Below are 21,577 nucleotides of genomic sequence, written 5' to 3'. Positions count from 1 at the left end.
CACTATATTTTGGTATGAAGCAAATTAGAGGAAGTAGAGTGGGCTAATATTAGTGTGGGCTTTAAAGTCAGATTTCCGTGCACAGACCAGCCTTATCACTGATTAACCTTTCTAGGCCTCAATTTTCTTATATGTAAGAAGGAATAGTAATACCTCTCTTAGAGGGACTCTGTGATGATGAGAGTAAGGAATGTATGTGAAATGGTCATTAGGGTTCATGGTCTCAGAATGTCAGTGACTGTTATTTTTAGGTGCATAGACTGTACAGTAGGACCCTTAAAAAGAGGTTTGACTTTGAAAGACTTATATGAATTCAAAGTGATTTAAATCTGTTTCAATTAAAGGGCCTTTATTTTCAGTTCTGCGATTCTATGGGTCTAGGAAATAGACCATTCTATGGGTCTAGGAAATACAAAGATCCATGCATCTTTGTATTCCTCACAGTTACCAAGCACAATATCTTACATGGAAAAGGTGCTCATTAATTCCAAAAGACTGGGGGTGATATGGGGAGGACTGTATATGGGGAGGGGAGATAGATGCAAAGTATGGGGAGAAGGGACGTGTGGGGATGTGCGCTTTGACCACAACCCAACATATTTAGACTCCTTTTTATAGCTTTGCCCTTGTGGCACACCATTCTTCTTTCTCCTATACCTTTTCCAGAGTACAATGTCAACAGAGAATTTTTTTTTTTTGGCTACAGTCACAGCATGCAGAAGTTCACAGGCCAGGAATTGAACTTACACCAGATCAGTGACAACTTAACCCACTGAGCCACCAGGGAACTCCCAGCAGAGACACTCTTAATGATTGTTGTCTTGGGTATAATAAACTCTGCTTTACTAGAGATGAAAGAATTTTTGTACATAATAAAAGAGAAAAACAGTTACCTAAATAGACAGAACTTCTGACAGCTTTGGAGATTACAGACAAACTGTTTCTAAATAAACCATCCTGCTCTTCTTAGCCCACACCTTTCTCTTCCTGATTATTTCCCAAGTCTGCCTTCTTACACATCTCATCCTACTCATAGATCAAGCTGTGCTTTCCTGAATTCCTAGCCATGGCTATGGTCACAAAGAACTCTACCATAAGCTTAACAGGCTTGACCCTCATCTTCAATGGAAGTCTATCTTCCAAGAGACTCTTCAACCCTCTATGAATTGCCTCTTGAGATCCCCATTTCCATACTGGAGAAATCAGAGAGGCCCTGTGTCCAAGACCTATGGAAACCTGAGATCAAGAAACCTCTTTATATCTATTTACCTTGAGATTGATTACCAGTAAATTGTCTAGTTTAGATCGAGGTCTTCTTGATGGGTAGAGCTGCCTATATGCCAAGATGGAGAAAGGAAGCTGTAATGAGTTATGATATAAATGTCATTGAAAGTCCTGTTTACCCCCAAATCACTTTACGAACATGGCATTGAAGGACTTAGTGATTCTTGTTTATCAGGTGCTAAAAAGCACCTAAAGTCCTACATCAGAGGTACTCAATCATATTGAACCAGGTAGACCCAGAATCATTTTCTCACTTTGACCACTATTGGATCTGTGACCACTATTGAATCTATGATCTCAGGCAAATTGCTTTAGTAACCTCATTCTGTAAAATGGAAAATATGATCTATCCCCTTTCTGATTATGGCATGGAATAGAAATAATGGGTATAAAGTGATTCTTGATAACTGATAAGTATTAGATGCATAATAAATGGGAGATATTTATTAAAATATTTAAATATTTGTAGACAAATACTTAATATAAGTATTAAAGTATTTATAAACTATTCCTCCATAAACCACTCACTGAAATATGAATATGCCTCATGGGAGGAATAAAACACTCAGTTTATCAGTTTAAATATCTTTTATCTTGGCAAACAGTAGTGAGTAAGGTATGGGATGAAGAGAGAAGGGTGTTAGGAGAAAGTGAGTGTTGCCACAGAATAAACTGGGAAAATATACCTATTAACATGTACTAATTGTACCCATGGTGATTGTGCTGGGGACTGTGGTAGATTGGGTCACAGAACTCCTGGCCATGGGAAGTGTCCTTCATCACAACAGTACCAAGTGGGCATTGAAGTTCTCATTATTTAGATGAAAAAAGAGAAGCAAGTATATCAAGTATCAACCCAAGTTTTATAAAACCGATGCGTGAAAGAGCTTGGATTTGACCCCAAAGCCTGTTTTCTTCGTATGGTATCATACTGCCTCCTTACTTATTTATTCTTTATTCCACACAGTTATCCATTCAATATTCACTTACCCAATATGTTGGAAACCTCCTATTTGCCAGAGAGAGTAGAGGATACCACAATTTACAAGGCAAAGCCCTTCATCTCCCAGAGCTTACAGTCTGATAGGGGAAATAATTGCAGTACAGGGCAGAAAGTAAAATATGCCAAAAGAGAAGTATGTTTCTGTGCTTCCCCATTTCTCCTTTCCACAGATAATCAATAATTAATCCTACTTTGTATTTTGCTCCTACCTGTCTTCCAAGGAAACCAAATGCTTTGCATATATTATCTTGTCAACACTCTCAATAGTAGAGAGCCTCATGGTTCAGTTCCAAAAACCTATCAGCTTGTAAAACTGTGTGCAGCCAGTCTCACACTTCTTATGTCAGTCAGAGCAGTGACACAGTGTCTTGCAGTTAGCATCAGTAATCTCAAGTACATAGCACCAGCACTGGGGGGTCACACACCTTAGTTTGACTTAGATCTGCATCCTGGGCATAAAGTCCACTTTTCTTTATAGACTATGGACCAGTGGGTGGTGGTGGGAGAATAAAAAGAATGAAGCACTTTTATTCCATTTGACTAGAAGCAGGGAAGGGAAATTAAGGGGTACTGGTAGCATCTGAATACCGAGTTATAATGAAGGCTACCACGTCTAAAAGACTGACTGTGTGCTAGACATAGTCACATCTAACACACATACCAGTTTAAGAGGTTTACTTTTAGTTAAGCACTCCTTTTATTTGCATTTCCTTATAAATGAAGGAACTGAGACTCTGGTGAAGTAGCTTGACTTAGGCCAGGCAGTGAGTCAAAAGTAAGCGGAAGCTCGGCCACAAACCTGATGCTTTAAAGCCCAGGTCCTAACGACTAAGCCATACCCCTTCCTAAGATTGGGAAAATCAAGAAATGCTGCATGTAGATAAAACTTGGATGTCTGGGGAGTTTGCAGGCAAGAACCAGAAAGACAGAAATTGGGAAGCAGCCAAGTTTAAGGTGAGATCATGAAATGTATAACAGTAAGAATTATTGGTTGTAATGACTGAAGCCTAACTCAAACTATCTTAAATTATAGAGGAACTTTTTGTCTCAGAGAACCAAACTATGGCAATAATGGGAAAAGAGTGGGTCCAATGGCCTTTAGGGAAATGAAGGCCTCAGGTCTCCATCTGTCCCTGTATCCCCATACTGCAACTCTGTCTTTCTCTTTTCTTTTCTTCTTTAACACCAGCTAGTCCCATGAGGCTGAGACCATGTCTATAAGCTGCCTCAAAATTTTACCTTTAATGCTTCAGGACCTATGAGGAAAAAGAGCTGTTTCCTAAAGCTTTCAGTTAGAAAAATCCCTAGAAAATTGATGATTGGTTTTGCGTAGATTTTTTACCTTCTGTTGACTAAGGTAACACTTTGAATGAAACCTTACCCCAATCAACCAGGAGGTACGAGTAGGACGAAAATTGTATCCTCTTCTAGAAACAGAAGAAAAGGAGATATTTGGGGAGGAAATCAAGATGGTAGAGTAAAAGGAGCTCACCTCCTATGATGAACACATCAAAAATACATCTATGTATGGAACAATTCTCACTGAAAACTAATTGGAAGCTGGCAGAAAGATTCCTATATAACCAAGGCTATGGGAAAAATACACATGTCATCAGGTAGGAGGGAAAAGCCATCAGGTCAGAACCTGTGCCCCTGGGAGAGGACTCAGGAAAAGAGGAGCTTATACAGATGGATACTCACCTTGAGGAGTGAATGGGTCTAGCCACAGACTGGACGTCCCAGTCCCGGGGTCCTCAAATGGTTAGAGGACAGCTGGGAAAGCTACTCCACTCATGATAGCACACACTGGCTAGCCCCTGAAGCAGGGCAGAGAAAGGTCTATACTAGTGGCTGCACACCACAACACAAGCCAAGTGAATACTCCATCCCCACTCACTCCATGTCACACGTGGCACTGGATCTGGGGTGGCCATGACCAGGGAAAAGACTTGACAGTGGGCAATCCTGGGGTGGAGCCTGGGTAGGGTGGCAGAAGCCATTATTGGCACTTAAGCAGTGCCTCAGAAGCCACCAGATCTCTGCTGGCAACCACTATACCACAGCTAAGCTTCTGATGCATCCCAAGAGCCCACACAAATCCTGCCAGTCCTGCAAAGCAGTTCCACAAAGGGCAAGGGCAGTGGAGGAAGGGGACAGTAATCTGATGGAAGACACAAAGGGGACTTGAACCCATGGCTGTGAATGAGCTGAGCTGTAGACATCTACATAGGCAGCACATCAGACTTCCGTTCATGCACACATCCCACTTGCTTCAACACTCCTATCCTCTGAGGCTAAGATCTTGGTGTGGGGACAGGGAAAAGGCACACACCTAAAGGGAATGAAGCCAGCACAAGCCTGACCTTCATGGCTTCTGATTCAGCAACTTGGAATCAGACTTCACTCCTGAAAGGGTGGTGAGAGCCACTGAGCAGAGAGGAAATTCTGCCTCATACCCTGTGATAGCTCAAGCCCTTCAATCTCCAGGCCCACCCCTTACCAAGTACACCCTGAGGAAAGATGTGACTTGCCCCCACATAAAATCCAACTCTCCCACAAAAGCACTGGGCACACGAAGTGTGTATAGGGACACTCCCACACAAGAATACCCCTTCAAGACAACAACAAGTAATTGTTCCACCTAAATTCATAGAGGCAGAGAAAGTTAAGCAACGTGAAAAAGCAAAAGAACAATTCTCACTTGAAAAATCAAGATAAAACCCCTTAAAAATAATGAAACAAATAAGCAAATTACTAGCTAAAGAATTCCAACATTGGTAGTAAAAATATTAACTGAATTAGGGGAAAGAATTGATCTTAAGAGTGAATATTTTAACAGAGAACCAGAAAATATTTTTAAAAGGCCCAATCAGAAATGAGTAATTCAGTAGCTAAGATAAAAAGCTCACTTGAAAGAATGAATGGCACACTAAGTAGAACACATAAGTGTTCTCAGAGGAACATATAAGTGATCTGGAAGTCAGAATAATAGAAATCAACCAATCAGAGCAGCAGAAAGAATTAAAATTTTTTACAAATGAAAGCAATTTAAGAGATCTCTGGGATAACATTAAGCCTTACAAAATTCACATTATATGCATTATAGAAGGAGAAGAAGAGAAAGGTATCAAAAAATATATTTGAGGAAATTATGGCTGAAAACTTCCCAAACCTGAAGAAGGAAAAAAATATTCTAGTAGAGGAGGCTCAAAAGGCCCTAAACAAGATTAATCCAAATAATCCCACAGCAAGATATATAATTAAAATGGCAAAAGTTAAAGATGAAGAAATAATTCTAAAGTCAGCAAGGGAAAATCAAAGAGGCATATACAAGGGAATCCTTGTAAGACTATCAGCTCATTTTTCTGCAGAAATTTTGCAGGCTAGAAAGGAGTAGTATATGTTCAAAGTGTTGAAAGAGAAAAACTTGCCTAGGATACTCTATCCAGCAAAATTATTTAAAGATTGTTTAAAATAGGAGAGTTAAAGAATTTCTCAGACAAGCAAAAATTAAAAGAGTTTATCAATACTAAACCTACCCTAAAAAATATTGAATGGCCTTTTCTAAATGGAATAGAAGTAAAAATATATAGGAAAAGATAAATTTCAATTGGAAAGGCAATATATAGTAAGAACTGAGGATAAACCACTTAAATAAACCAATACATAGATTAAAGACAAAAAATTATAATAAAAGCAACCATAATTACACAACATTTGAGGGACAAGCAAGAATTTGTAAAATATGACATCCAAACCGCAAAATGTGGAGGAGAGGAGTAAAAATGTAGATCTTTTAGAATGTGTTTGAACTTAAATAACCACCAGTTATTAAAAAGTAGATGCAATTATAGTCAATGTATATGAACCCCATGATAACCAGAAATAAAAAGCCTATAATAGATAACAAAAACTAAAAAGAAAAGAATACAAGCATACTATTAAAATCACCAAACCATGAGGGGAAAAAAAGAAGAATAAATGAATAGCAAAGAACTACAAAAACAACTGGAAAACAAAATTTAAAAAGTCAATAAGTACATACTTGTAGACAAATGAAAATGGAAATGTGACACTCCAAAATCTATGGGATACAAGGAAAGCCATTCTAAGAATTTCATAGCAATACAGGCCTTCCTCAAGAAATAATAAAAATATTTTTATTTGATATAGATATAGATATTTGGTTATATTTGATATAAATGACCTAACCTGCCACTTAAAGGAATTAGAAATAAAAGAGCAATCAAAGCCCGAAGTCAGCAAAAGGAAGGAAATAATAAAGATCAGAGGGGAAATGAATAAAATGCAGGTTTAAAAAAAAGCAATTGAAATGATCAAATGAAACCAAGAGCTGTTTTTTTGAAAAGTAAACAAAATTGATTAATAAACCTTTAGCCAGGATTACCAAGAAGAAAAGAGAGAGGACCCAAATAAAATAATAAATGAAAGAGGAGAAATACAACTGATAGCACAGAGATGTAAAAAATGTAAGAGAATACTATGAACATTTATGTGCAACAGATTGAACAAATGGACAAATTTCTAGAAACATACAACTTGCCAGGACTGATTCAAGAAGGAACAGACTATTTGAACAGACTGATTGCTAGTAGTAAAATTGAATTTGGAATTAAAAAAAAAAAAAACTCCCAGCAAATAAAAGTCCAATACTGGACAGCTTCATAGGGGAATTCTACCAAACATATAAGGAAGAATTAATACCTATCCTTCTCAAACTATTCCAAAAATTGAAGAGGATGAAGCATTCCCAATTTATTGTATAGGATGAGCATTACTCTGATACCAAAACCAAAGACAAGGAAAGGAAAGGAAAGGAAGAAAGGAAAGGGAAGGGGTAGGGAAGGGAGAGAGAGAGAGAGAGGGAAAGAGAGAGAGAGAGGGAGAAGGAAGGAAGGAAGGAAAGAAAGAAAGAAAAGTAAGAAAGAAAGAAAATAAAGAAAGAAAGAGAGAGAGAGAGAGAGAAAGAAAGAGAGAGAGAGAGAGAGAAAGAAAGAAAGAAAGAAAGAAAGAAAGAAAGAAAGAAAGAAAGAAAGAAAGAAAGAAAGAAAGAAAGAAAAGAAAGAAAGAAAGAAAGAAATTATAGGCTGATATCTTTGAAAGACCATGGATGCAGAATTCCTGAATAAAATATTAGGAAACTGAATTCAACAATATATAAAAAGGATCATACACCATGATTAAATTGGATTTATTTCAGAGACACAAGTATCATTCAACATTCAGAAATCAATCAATATGAATCATCACATTAATGAAAGGCAAAAATCCCATGGTTATCTCAATAGATGCAGAAGAAGCATTTGATGAATGAAGCAATGAATGAAGGATTCAAGATTAACATGCAGAAATATGTTGTTTTTCTATACACTAATAACAAACTATCAGAAAGAAAAAAAAAAAATCCTTAAAATCACATTTAAAAGGATAAAATACCAGGGAATAAACTTAGCCAAGGAGGTGAAAGAATTATACTCTCAAAACTATAATACATTGGTGAAGGAAATTAAAGATAATACAAAGAAATGGAAAGATATCTCATGCTTTTGGATTGGAGGAATTAATACTGTTAAAATGACTATACCACCAAAAGCAATCTATAGATTTAATGCAACTCCTGTCAAAATACTCATGATATTTTTCATACAGCTAGAACAGATAATCCTAAAATTCACATGGATCCACAGAAGACTTCTGAATTGCCAAAGCAATCTTGGGCAGCAAAGAACAAAGCTGGAGGTATCATGCTCCCAGGCTTCAGATTATATTGCAAAGCTACAGCAGTCAAAACAGTATGGTTTTGTCACAAAAAACAGACACTGAGATCAGTTGAACAGAATAGAGATCCCAATAAAAGATTCATGAACCTATTGTCAATATATGGCAAAGGAGGCAAGAATATGCAATGGACTAAGACAGTGTCTTCAATTAGTGGCTGGAAAAAAATGGACAACTAAACATGTAAAAGAATGAAATTAGAACATTCCCTTATGCTATAGACAAAAATTAACTCAAAATAGATTAAAAGACCCAAATGTAAGACCTGAAACCATAAAACTCCTAGAAGAAAACATATGCAGTGCACTCTGACATCAAATGTAGCAATAATTTTTTGGCCCTGTCTCCTAAGGTAAAAGAAATTAAAGCAAAAATAAACAAAAGAAACCTAGTCAGACTTAAAAACTTTTTCATAGCGAAGGAAATCATTGACAAAATGAAAAAAAAACCTCCTAAATGGGAGAAAATATTTGCAATTGATGTGAACTACAAAGGTTTACATCCAGAATGTATAAATAGCTCACCCAACTCAATATCAAAAGAAAAACCTAAACAACCAAATTAATAAAATAGGCAGAAGAGCTAAATAGACAGTTTTCAAAAAAAGAAAAAAAAAATGCAGATGGCCAACAGGCACATGAAAAGATGCTCAGCATTGCTAATTATCAGAGAAATGCAAGTCAACACCACAGGATATCACCTCACACCAGGCAGAATGGCTATCATCAAGATCTATAAAGTCAAGTGTTGGAGAGAATGTGAAGAAAAGGGAACCTTCCTAAACTATTGGTAAAAATGTAAATTAGTGCAGCTGCTATGGAAAAAAGTAGGGAGGTTCCTCAAAAAAACTGAAAAGAGAGGTACCGTTCATATGATCCAGCAATTCTACTCCTGGGTAAATACAAAATCCAAAAATTACAAAAACAAATTCAAAAAGATGTATGTACCCCCAATGGCCAAGACCTGGAGATAGCCTAAGTACCCATCAACAGATGAATGGATAAAGAAGATATGGTGTTCATATGCAATGGTACATTACAAGCCATAAAAAATAATGAAATTCTGCCATTTGCGGCAGCATGGATGAAATTAGAGAATATTACATTATTGAAATCAGATAAAGAAATACTGATTGTTATCACTTATATGTGGAATCTAAAAAATAATACAAATGAATCTATGTGCAAAATAGAAAAAAATTCACAGATATAGAAAACAAGCCAATGTACCAAAGGGGTGAGGGAGTGGGGAGGAACAAATTACCAGTATGGGATTAAGAAATACAAACTACTGTGTGTAAAATATATAAGCAACAAGGATATATTGTATAGCACAGGAAATTATGGCCATTATCTTCTAATAACCTTTAACAGAGTGTAATCTGTAAAAATACTGAATCACAATGCTATAGAACCTGAAACTATTAGCATATTGTAAATCAACTATATTTCAATTTTTAAAAGAGAGAGATATTAGACTGACAATAATAGCAGATGTTTACTACAAGTTAAAACCAGATTAGCCATCTGAATAACAGACATAAGAAATTAATTATGTATGGAAAATACACCTTAAAGTTTTTTCCCAATTATAAGGCTTTCTGCTGCCACATGCTAATCCACACCAGCCTAAGATCTACAACAACATACAATCAATTCTTTCATCTCATGCCTCTCCCCATTGGTCTTTATGATTCATTCACATTATAATTCCTTTGGCAACTTCTTTTATGTATTAAACTCATTCTTTCTTAGATTATTCTAGCTTCCACCAATTATTCAGATCTCAACTCATATATTACCTCCTCATAGGACACCCCTGACTACCTTTTTATGATAAAACAATCCCTTGCCATTTTCATCCTATCATACTGTCTAATATCAGTGATTTTCTCTTTTTCCCTCTCCCCATCTTCTTTTCTCTCTCTTTTTTTGAGGTTTCATTTATTTTTTATTTATTTATTTATTTTTTTTGTCTTTTTGCCATTTCTTGGGCCGCTCCCGCGGCATATGGAGGTTCCCAGGCTAGGGGTCGAATCGAGCTGAGCTGCCAGCCTACGCCAGAGCCACAGCAACGTAGGATCTGAGCCGTGTCTGCGACCCACACCACAGCTCACAGCAACGCCGGATCATTAACCCACTGAGCAAGGGCAGGGATCGAACCCGCAGCCTCATGGTTCCTAGTCAGATTCGTTAACCATTGTGCCACGACGGGAACTCCTCATTTATTTTTATTTTATTTTTTATTACAATAGATTTACTTCACTCTTTTTCTGTTTCACTTCCCTAAATCATAAGTTATATTGGAGCACTTAATAACTTGGTAAATTGGTAACTTCTTGAATCTACTTTTTGTTTCTATGAATTTGCCTGTGCTATTTATTTCACATAAGTGGAATCACTCATTATTTGTCCTTCTGTGTCTGGCTTATTTCACTTGGCATGTTTCCAACGTTATAGCCTGTGTCAGAATTTCATTCTATTTTGTGGTTGAATAATATTCCATTGTATCTATGGACTATATTTAGTGTATCTGTTCAGCTTTTGATGGACACTGGGTTTGTTTCCACCTTTTGGCTACTGTGAATAATGCTGTTATGAACATGTGTGTAAAAGTGTCCCTTTGAGTCCGTGTTTTCAATTCTTTTGGCTCTTTGAGAAAACACCAAACTATTTTCAACAGGACTGCCCTATTTTACATTCCCACCAGCAGTCCACAAGGATTCCAGTTTCTCCAGTCCTCACCAGAACTTGGGGTTTGCTTGATATATTTTTTTTATTTACTTTTTCTTTCTCGCTCTCTCTCTCTTTTTTTTTTAAGGCCACACCAGAGCTGCAGCTGCCTGCCTACACTGCAGCCATAACAACACAGATCTGAGAGGTCTGTGACCTACACCACAGCTCATGGCAGTGAGGGATCATTAACCCACTGAGCGAGGCTAATGATGGAATCTGTGTCCTCATGGATACTAGTAGGGTTCAGTAACACTGAGCCACATGGGGACCCCTTCATTTTCTTATTTTAGCTAAAAATCATCCTGGAGGATTTGAAGTAGTGTCTCATTGTGTTTTCCTTTTTTTTTTTTGGTCTTTTTGCCTTTTCTAGGGCCATTCCCACAGCATATGGAGGTTCCCAGGCTAGGGGTCTAATTGGAGCTGTAGCCACCCGGCCTATGCCAGAGCCACAGCAACGTGGGATTCGAGCAGTGTGTGCAACCTATGCCACAGCTCACAGCAACACCGGATACTTAACCCACTGAGCAAGGGCAGGGATGGAACCTGCAACCTCATGGTTCCTAGTCAGTTTCATTAATCACTGCACCACGACGGGAACTCCTCGTGTTTTTCAATTGCATTTTTCCAATCACTAATGATTTGGGACATCTTTTCATGTGCTCATTGGTCATTCATATGCCTTATTTGAGAAATGTCTATTCAAATTATTGCCTGTTTTTTAACTTTTATGATTTTTATTTTTTCCATTATAGTTGATTTACAGTGTTCCGTCAATTTGTACTGTAAAGTAACCCATTCATACATAGATATTTTTTTCTTTTTCTCACACTGCCTTCCATCATGTTCCATCACAAGGGACTAGATAATAGTCCCTTGTATTGTATAGCTGGATCTCATTGTTTATCTACTCCAAATGTAATAGTTTGCATCTATTAACCCCAGAGTCCCAGTCCATCCCACACCCTCCCTCTCTCCCTTGGCAACCACAAGTCTGTTCTCCAAGTCCATGAGTTTCTTTTCTGTGGAAAGTTTCATTTGTGCCATGTATTAGATTTGAGATGCAAATGATATCATATGGTATTTTTCTTTCTCTGACTTACTTCACTCGGAATGAGAGTCTCTAGTTCTATCCATGTTGCTGCAAATGGCATTATTTTGTTCTTTTTTTATGACTGAGTAGTATTCCATTGCATATATATACCACATATTTTTAGTACATATATCTGTCAGTGGATATTTAGGTTGTTTCCATGTCTTGACTATTGTGAATAGTGCTACAGTGAACATACAGGTACATATATCCTTTTCAAGAAAAGTTTTGTCTAGATATATGCCCAAGAGTGGGATTGCTAGGTCATATGGTAGTTCTATAGTTAGTTTTCAGAGGTACCTCCATACTGTTTTCCATAGTGGTTGTACCAATTTACATTCTCACCAACAGTGTAGGAGGGTTCCCTTTTCTCTATACCCTCTCCAGCATTTGTTATTTGTTGACTTGTTAATGAAGGCCATTCTCCCAGGTGTGAGGTGGCATATCATAGTAGTTTTGCTTTGCATTTCTCTAATCAGTGATGTTGAACATTTTTCCATGTGCTTGTTGGCCATCTGTATATCTACTTTGGAGAAATGTCTATTCAGGTCATTTGCCCATATTGTTGGCTTTTTTGCTGTTGAGTTGTATAAGCTGTATATTTTAGAGATTAAGCCCTTGTCAGTTGCATCATTTGAAACTATTTTCTCCCATTCCATAGGTTGTCTTTTTGTTTTAGCTATGGTTTCCTTTGCTGTGCAAAAGCTTGTCAGTCTGATTATGTCCCATTAGTTTATTTTTGCTTGTATTTCTGTTGCCTTGGGAGACTAAGCTAAGAAAATTCTTGTATGCTTGGTGTCAGAGAATGTTTTGCCTGTGTTCTCTTCTAGTTTTATGGTGTCTTATCTTACATTTAAGTGTTTAAGCCATTTTGATTTTATTTTTGTGCATGGTATAAGGGTGTGTTCCAGTTTCATTGATTTACATGCGGCTGTCCAGTTTTCCCAGCAATACTTGCTGAAAAGACTGTCTTTTCCCATTTTATCTTCTTGTCTCCTTTGTTGAAGATGAATTGACCATAGGTGTCTGGGTTTACTTCTGAGTTCTCTATTTTGTTCCATTGGTCTGTATGTCTGTTTCAGCACCAGTACCACACTGTCTTGATGACTATGGCTTTGTAATATTGCCTGAAGTTTGGGAGAGTTATGCCTCCCACTTGGTTTTTGTTCCTCAGGATTGCTTTGTCAATTCTGGGTCTTTTGTGGTTCCATATAAATCTTTGGATTGTTTGTTCTAGTTCTGTGGAAAATGTCATGAGTAGTTTGATAGGGATTGCATTGAATCTATAGATTACTTTGTGTAGTATGACCATTTTTAGGATGTTAATTCTTTCAACCCATGAGCATGGAATATCTTTCCATATCTTTGAATCCTCTTTAACTTCCTTGATTAACGTTTTATAGCTCTCAGCATATAAGTCTTTTGCCTCCTTGGTCAGGTTTATTCCTAGGTATTTAATTTTTTGGATGAGATTTTAAAAGGTAATTTTTATATTCCTTTTCTAATATTTTTGAGGAAAGCCTGTATCACTATGAACTCCCCTCTAAGCACGGCTTATTGGCATCCCATAGACTTTTGAATGATTGTGTCTTCGTTATCATTTGTCTCAAAGTATTTTTTAATTTTTTTCTTGTTTTCCTCATTGACTCATTGGTTTTTAGTAGCATGTTGTTTAGTCTCCATGTAGTCATTTTTTTCTCATTTATTTTCCTGTGGTTGATATCTAGTTTCATGCTGTTGTGGTCAGAGAAGATACTTGAAATAATTTCTCTACTCTTAAATTTATTTAGGTTAGTTTTGTGCCCCAGTATGTGGTCAACCTTGAGAATGTTCCATCTGCACTTGAGAAGAATGTATATTCTGATTTTTTGGGATATAATATACTGAAAATGTCAATGAACTCTTACTTTTCTACTGGGTCAATTAGGATGTCTGTTGCCGTTTGATAGCTGTCTGGGGGATCCATGCAAAGATGTGAGTGGGTGTTAAAGTCCCCTACTATTATTGTATTCCCATCAATTTCTCCTTTTATGTCTATTAGTATTTGCAGTATGTATCTGGATGCTCTTATATTTGGGGCATATATATTGATGATTGTAATATCCTCTTCTTAAAAGGATCCTTTTATTCCTTTTATCATTAAATAGCATGTTTCTTTGTCTTTCTTTATGGCTTTCATTTTAAAGTCTATTTTGTCTGGTAGGAGTATTATGACTCCTGCTTTCCTATCTTGTCCATTGTCATGAAATATCTTTTCCCATCCCCTCACTTTCAATTTATACATGTCCTTTGCCCTAAGGTGAGTCTCTTGTAGACAGCATATTGTAGGTGCTTGCATTTTTATCCAATCTGCCACTCTATGTCTTTTGATTGGAGCATTCAGTCCATTGACATTTAAGGTAATTACTGATAAATATAGATTCATTGCCACTTTAAACCTTCTTATCCAGCTGATTCAATGTTTCTCCTTTGTTCCTTTCTTTCCTTGGTTGGATGATTTCCTTTTATTTTATGCTTCTGTCCTTTTCTTTTTAGTTTTTGTGAAAGTAATGTTTGGTTTTGATTTGTGGTTGTGCTATTTTTTAAGTATGTTAACTCCTTCCTGTATATGCTTGCTTTAGCCTGATAGACATATTGGCTCAAACACATTCTGAAAAAGAAGAGTTTAGATTTTCTTTTTTCCCTCCCCACATTCTATGATTTTGAAGTCCTTTTTTAACATCTTCATGTTTGACCTTTTGCTGTTCCTTGTGTTTATAGTCATTTTTACAATAGTCATTTTTTTTTTAATTTTCCTTCTTGATCTGTATTCTGGCTTATTTAAGTAATTGCTTTCCACTTGTGATTTCTTCTTATTTCTTTTTTATTTAGAAAAGACCTTTCAGTGTTTCTTTTAGAATGGGCTTAGTATTGCTATACTCTTTTAGTTTTTTGTTTGTTTGTTTTTGTTTTTGTTTGTTTGTTTGTTTGTTTTGTCTTTTTGCCATTTCTTGGGCTGCTCCCGTGGCATATGGAGATTCCCAGGCTAGGGGTCGAATCAAAGCAACGCTGGATCCTTAACCCACTGAGCAAGGCCAGGGATCGAACCTGCAACCTCATGGTTCCTAGTCGGATTCATTAACCACTGTGCCATGACGAAAACTCCCTCTTTTAGTTTTTGTTTGTTGGATAAATTTCTTTATTTCTTCTTCTATTTTAAATGATATTCTGCTGGGTAGAGTACTCTAGGTTGCAAATTTTTCCCTTTTAGAACTTTGAATATATCTTGCCACTCTCTTCTTGCCTGTAGAGTTTCTGTAGAGAAATCAGCTGATAGCTTTATGGGGAGGGTTCCCTTATAAATAATGGTTTTTCTCTTGCTGCCTTTAAAATCCTCTCTTTATTTTTAACTTTTGCCATTTTTACTATAATATGTCTTGATGCAAACCTGTTTTATTCACCTTGTTTGGGGCTCTCTATGCTTCCTGTATCTTGATATGTTTCCTTTATACTTGGAAAGTTTTCAGACTAATTTCTTCAAATGTATTTTCTTTTTTTTTTAAATTTTTTTATTTTCCCACTGTACAGCAAGGGGGTCAGGTTATCCTTACATGTATACTTTACAATTACATTTTTTTCCCCCACCCTTTCTTCTGTTGCAACTTGAGTATCTAGACAAAGTTCTCAATGCTATTTAGCAGGATATCCTTGTAAATCTATTCTAACTTGTGTCTGATAAGCCCAAGCTCCCTATCCCTCCCACTCCCTCCCCCTCCCATCAGGCAGCCACAAGTCTTTTCTCCAAGTCCATGATTTTCTTTTCTGAGGAGATGTTCGTCTGTGCTGGATATTAGATTCCAGTTATAAGTGATATCATATGGTATTTGTCTTTGTCTTTCTAGCTCATTTCACTCAGGATGAGATTCTCTAGTTCCATCCATGTTGCTGCAAATGACATTATGTCATTCTTTTTTATGGCTGAGTAGTAGTCCATTGTGTATATATACCACCTCTTCCGAATCCAATCATCTGTTGATGGACATTTGGGTTGTTTCTATTTCCTGGCTATTGTGAATAGTGCTGCAATAAACATGTGGGTGCATGTGTCTCTTTTAAGGAGAGTTTTGTCTGGATATATGCCCAAGAGTGGGATTGCGGGGTCATATGGAAGTTCTATGTATAGATTACTAAGGAATCTCCAAACTGTTCTCCATAGTGGCTGTACCAGTTTACATTCCCACCAACAGTGCAGGAGAGTTCCCTTTTCTCCACAGCCCCTCCAGCACTTGTTATTTGTGGATTTATTAATGATGGCCATTCTGACTGGTGTGAGGTGGTATCTCATGGTAGTTTTGATTTGCATTTCTCTTATAATCAGTGATGTTGAGCATTTTTTCATGTGTTTGTTGGCCATCTGTGTATCTTCTTTGGAGAAATGTCTATTCAGGTCTTTTGCCCATTTTTCCATTGATTGATTGGCTTTTTTGCTGTTGAGTTGTATAAGTTGTTTATGTATTCTAGAGATTAAGCCCTTGTCGGTTGCATCATTTGAAACGATTTTCTCCCATTCTGAAAGTTGTCTTTTTGTTTTCTTTTGGGTTTCCTTTGCTGTGCAAAAGCTTTTCAGTTTGATGAGGTCCCATGGGTTTATTTTTGCTCTAATTTCTATTGCTTTGGGAGACTGACCTGAGAAAATACTCATGATGTTGATGTCAGAGAGTGTTTTGCCTATGTTTTCTTCTAGGAGTTTGATGGTGTCCTGTCGTATATTTAAGTCTTTCAGCCATTTGGAGTTTATTTTCGTGCATGGTGTGAGGGTGTGTTCAAATGTATTTTCAATCTCCTTTTCTTTTTCTTCTCCTTCTGGAATTCCTATTATGTGTAGATTGGCCCACTTTATATTATCCCATAGATCTCTTTTATTGCTTTCATGTTTCTTCATTTGGTTTTCTGTCTGCTGTCCTGATTGGGTGATTTCTATTTTTCTATCTTTCAAGTCACTTATTTTTTCCTCTTCATTATTCATTGTGCTCTTTAGTGCCTTTAACTCAGTTCATATCTCTGCAAATGAATTTTCTAATTTTTCTTGGTTCCTCCTTATATTTTCTAGTTCTTTCTAAAGTACTCTGAAATACTGTTTATATCTTCTCTTAATTCCTTCATATTAATTAATTCCTTAATTCCTGAAGTATTTTCACTATCTCCTTTTTGAACTCAGCATCTATTAGACTGCAGAGGTCTGTTGGATTGTTTGCTGCTTCAGATGAATTCCCCTGTTCTTTTAACTGCTAATGGATTCCTGAGGTTCTTCATTTTGCTTATATTTTTCTTTTTCTCTGAGTTTAAGGAAACAAACTATTGTAGTCATGGAGGGCTATTTCTCTGCAAGAGTGCCCTATGTATTTTGTGGTGGGTTACTATTTATTTTTGGCATGGGAGTTTGGATATTTGCTGTCTCTTTCTTCAGTGTGAGCAGTATATCTCCTTGATAGGGTGATGAGTGTGTTTCCAGGGAGAAGGAATTAATGTGCAGGGATAGTAATCTGTGCCCTGTTGCTGGGCTCTTAACAGTAGTAAGGACCTGCAGGAAGGTGGTGCAAGTTACTCCTAGTTAGAGGACCCTGGGAAGTGGTCATGAGCCTCAGGCAGATTTAGGCAGTGCCCAGAGCATAGGGCAGTGGCAGTGGCAGGGTGTGTGAATTCCCAGGGAAATGAGATCAACAACAGATGGTGTTTGGTCACAATCCCCTCCTCTGTGATCCCCTCTGAGGTGATTGGGGCCACAAGTGGTACCTGTTCTCAGACAGTTTTGGTGGGCCACACCCACCTCTGGAGTCAGAGATAACTGTGGTGGTTCACCCACCTTCTGTAGACCGTTCAAGAAGTACCCCATCCCATTTATCCCATGTAGGAGTTGCTGCACAGGCTGCTCCTAGTTGCAGGGTCCTGGGAAGTGACAGTGATCAGGTATGTGTGGGTGCTGCCCAAAGCATTTGGCATTGGCAGCAGCAGGGTGTGTTTGTTCCCAGGGGAGTGAAAGCATCAATGGGTGGTGCTCAGTTGTAGTGCCCTCTTTTCTTGCTGACCTCTGAGGTGACTGGGGCCACAGGTGGAGCCTGTTCATAGATCCCTAGTGGTGGTGAGCCACACCCGCCTCTGGTTTCTGAGATGACTGCTGTTTTGTTCCTGCCACCTCTAGATCATGCAAGAGGTGCTGCATCATGCTTAACCCCCCTCTTCCCTTAGACCACACAAGAGATGCCCCTCCCTTAGCACAAGCAAGTGGCCTCTCATCACCCATAGCCTGTGCCAGAGGCACCCCGCCCTCTGAGAGCCTGCATGTTGGTAGGGAAATAGATTCCTATGGCAGTCCACCCCTTCTCATCTTGCCCTCCCCAAGAATGGGACCTTGCTCCTCCTGTGGGCCCAGACCTCCTCCTGGTTCCCTCAGCTGTGGTATTCTGCTCCCCGGCCTGTGGCTCACTGCTCTCTAGCCCCCCAGGCTGTCTCCACACTGTCAACCCTAGAACTGACCTCTGGAGCCTGAGTCTCAGCGCCCAGCCCCCGCCCCAGCATCCCAGGTTGTGGTGTCCAGAGCAGTGGTGCAGATGATCTCTACGGCTCTCACTCTGCTTTGCCCTCCTCAGTCCAGCTGCTGTGCTTTTCTTGGTGACCTTGAGGTCCCTCCATCTTGGCTGATCTCTCCATTGGTTAGGTGGCTTCCCAGGGTGTGAGTTCCTTTTCTCTTTCACAGCTCCCTCTCAGAGTGCTAGTCCCATCTTGATTCCTTTCCTCTCTCTCTCTTTTTTTTTTTCTTTCTTTTGTTCTACCCAGTTATGTGGAGGGTTTCTTGCCCTTTTTGGAGGTTGAAGTTCTTCTGCCAGCATTCAGTAGATGTTCTGTGAGAATTATTCTACATGTAGATGTGTTTTTTGTTTTTTTTTTTCTGTGTTTGTGGGAGAAGGTGAGCATGACATCTTACTCCTCTGCCATCTTGATCCTTCTCCCATAGATGTGTTTTTAAATGAACGAAAAAACAGGAGAGTCCAGGAAACCCGTATTACTGGAATGTGCTGGGAATATTGCTGAATTTGAATGGTATAACCGAGACTTCAAAACCTCACACCAAAGTTGAACAGCAAACACCCACTTTCACCTTTCACATTCTTATCAGGTTATATGAGACATGTAAGAGTGATATTTTGGAAAGGCCTGGCTTCTTGCATGGCTATCATTTATTGGGCCTATGTCATATGCCAGGCATTGTGCTTTTCCTGGTGACCTGGAGATCCCTCCATCTTGGTTGATCTCCCCATCTCTTTAGTTAGCTCCAATTCTGAGATCCAAAGTAGTAGGTAATTTGCTTAGGTCCAAATATTTATAAAAGACAAAATGAGATCAGAACACCTTGTACTACATCACTGTGGAAGTGTTTTCAGAGGTGCTCTAGCAGATCAAGGAAGAGGTTTCAGAGTTGTGTGTTTGATGATATCTAATAATTGGTACCTGCCCACAAACCCAATTCATTTCTATCTATACCTGGCATGTAGGTGAATAGATGAAATTCTATTCATAGTTGTCCCAGAGGTGTTTGTGTCTTAGGACAGTGGTTTAAAGGTATGTTCCTCAGATCAACATATCAATATATCTTGAGAACATGTTAAAAATGCAGATACTCAGGCTCCATATTTGACCTACTGAATCAGAAACTCAAGGGGTAGTACCCAAGTCCCCGAGGTGATCCTGATTCATGCTAGTATTTGAGAATCACTGCTTTAGAGTGTCTTTTGGAAATCCAGGTAATTTCAGCTGAAATGTACCAGGGAATCAATGGAAAAATGGGGATAGTGACCGGTTTTTCAAAATTGAAGAGGTTTCCAGGATGCAGGAATTTTAGTTTTAAAACAAGGACATTCCTGGGCAAACCAAGATGATTTGGTTTCTCTATTATTTTTTATTTCTGTCATAACAAATTACCACAAATGTATAGCTTAAAACAACACATTTGTTAGATTTACAGTTCTGTAGATCAGAATTCCAACGTGGGTGTTACTGGACTAAAATCACATTGTTAGCCGGGCTGTGTTTCTTTCTGAAGATATAAAGAGAATCCATTTCATTACTTTTTCCAGTGGCTAGAGAATCCCTTGCTCTGAGTTCAAAATCAGCAATGCTGCTTTTCTGTGACCATTCTTCTATAGTCTCTTGTCCCTCTGATCATAGCCAGAAAAAATTCTTTGATTTTAAGGACCCATGTGATTAGATAGAGCCCATCTGGAAAATCCGAGGTAATCTTTCTCTCTCAAGATCCTTATATCTGTAAAGCCTCTCTTGCCATGTAAGGTAACATTCATAGGTGTCAGGGATTAGGATACAGACATCTTTTGGGAGCCACTATTCTATCTACCATGGTTATCATAACTGGAAGTCTGGGATGCAGAAACTTTCACTACTAAAATCAGTAAAGCTTTAGGAAGAACCGGGAAAAGTAGGTCCCTTAATTGTGATGGCAGAGTACAGAGAAGAGCCATATTCTTATGGGGGTGGTTATGTCATACAGTGGTGAAAGAAACTGTAAAAAGCAAGCTCTAGAGCCAGCAAAAGTCAAAAGGAGACAGATCTGATTTCCTGTGCTGCCTATTCTGTAATTTTGTGTAACCTGACTCAGACTTTCTCTTTTTCATGCTTGTGACGTGATCTCCCAATTGTGGACATTTTTTGTGTTGCATATAACCATACTAATTTATAGTTAGTCACTACCCATGGGTAATTCACTGTTGCTTATAAAATGCTACATTAACTACTGCTGCCATTTAGTTATCAAGTTTTGAGGGTAGCAAAAACAAATCATGACTTTAATTGTCTGAATCTGGCTCTGTGTGTGTGCTCAGCATGTGATCAGGGCCTTGCTGAGCCCTAGAGAGAACTGGTGAAGCATATTCACAGGAATACAGGCTGTCAAAGTATCTCTTGCAGGGAAGAAATGTTCCGTGCATATTTTATTGTATAGAGTATAAAATAAGGATTTATTTATTCTCTGTAAATATCTGTCTCTAGTTCTACCATCTCTTCAGATGAAATGCCTCCAAACAAAATGCCTTCTAAAGTGACTGGAAATAGATGCAGATGTAACGTATTGATTATGATGCTGAAGCCATATGAATTTAATATAAACATGGGTAGATGAAACCAGTATATATGAACCAATATATAAAACCAGTGTTCCTCTTTTTCATGTTGACCATCAGGCTGGGAATGAAAATGGTTGAGGGCTTTGCCCATTTGAGGTTACAGGTGTTATTCTACTTTACTTATGACACAGATGCTTTTCTGTAAAGGAGAGAGCACAGTCTTTGGAATGAAGATTGGCATAGGAGGACTCAAATTCCAAATCTGTCACTTATGCACTATGTCCTAAGCGACATTTCTCATCTTAATTTTTCTCATATTTAAAAAAAAGAATAATAATGCCTTATTTTGTTGTGAAGATAAATAATATCATACATTAAGTAGTAACTCTCTGGTACAGTGTTGGCACAAATAAATGGCCATTACCAACATTATTGGTTCACTTTTCAAAGATATCTCCAATATTAATTGAGGGTTTGTCAAGGTTGCTTTAGCATAGTAGTAGCTATTTTCACTCCTTAAAGGGCCATTCAGGAATTCCCATCATGGCTCAGTGGA

The 21,577-nt window shown here is 38.0% G+C and overlaps 1 long non-coding RNA gene across 2 annotated transcripts in view; it reads left to right on the top strand.

Moving 5' to 3' along the window:
• LOC106505799 overlaps window positions 1-21,577 on the top strand; it is a 221,522-nt gene that overhangs the window by 199,109 nt on the left and 836 nt on the right. The gene's annotated exons all lie outside the window — the stretch shown is intronic.

This window comes from Sus scrofa, chromosome 13 (assembly GCF_000003025.6).
Source record: "Sus scrofa isolate TJ Tabasco breed Duroc chromosome 13, Sscrofa11.1, whole genome shotgun sequence".
NCBI lineage: Eukaryota > Metazoa > Chordata > Mammalia > Artiodactyla > Suidae > Sus > Sus scrofa.
The sequence above is the reverse complement of the archived record's forward strand: the minus strand, read 5'-3'. Positions and strand labels throughout refer to the sequence as shown.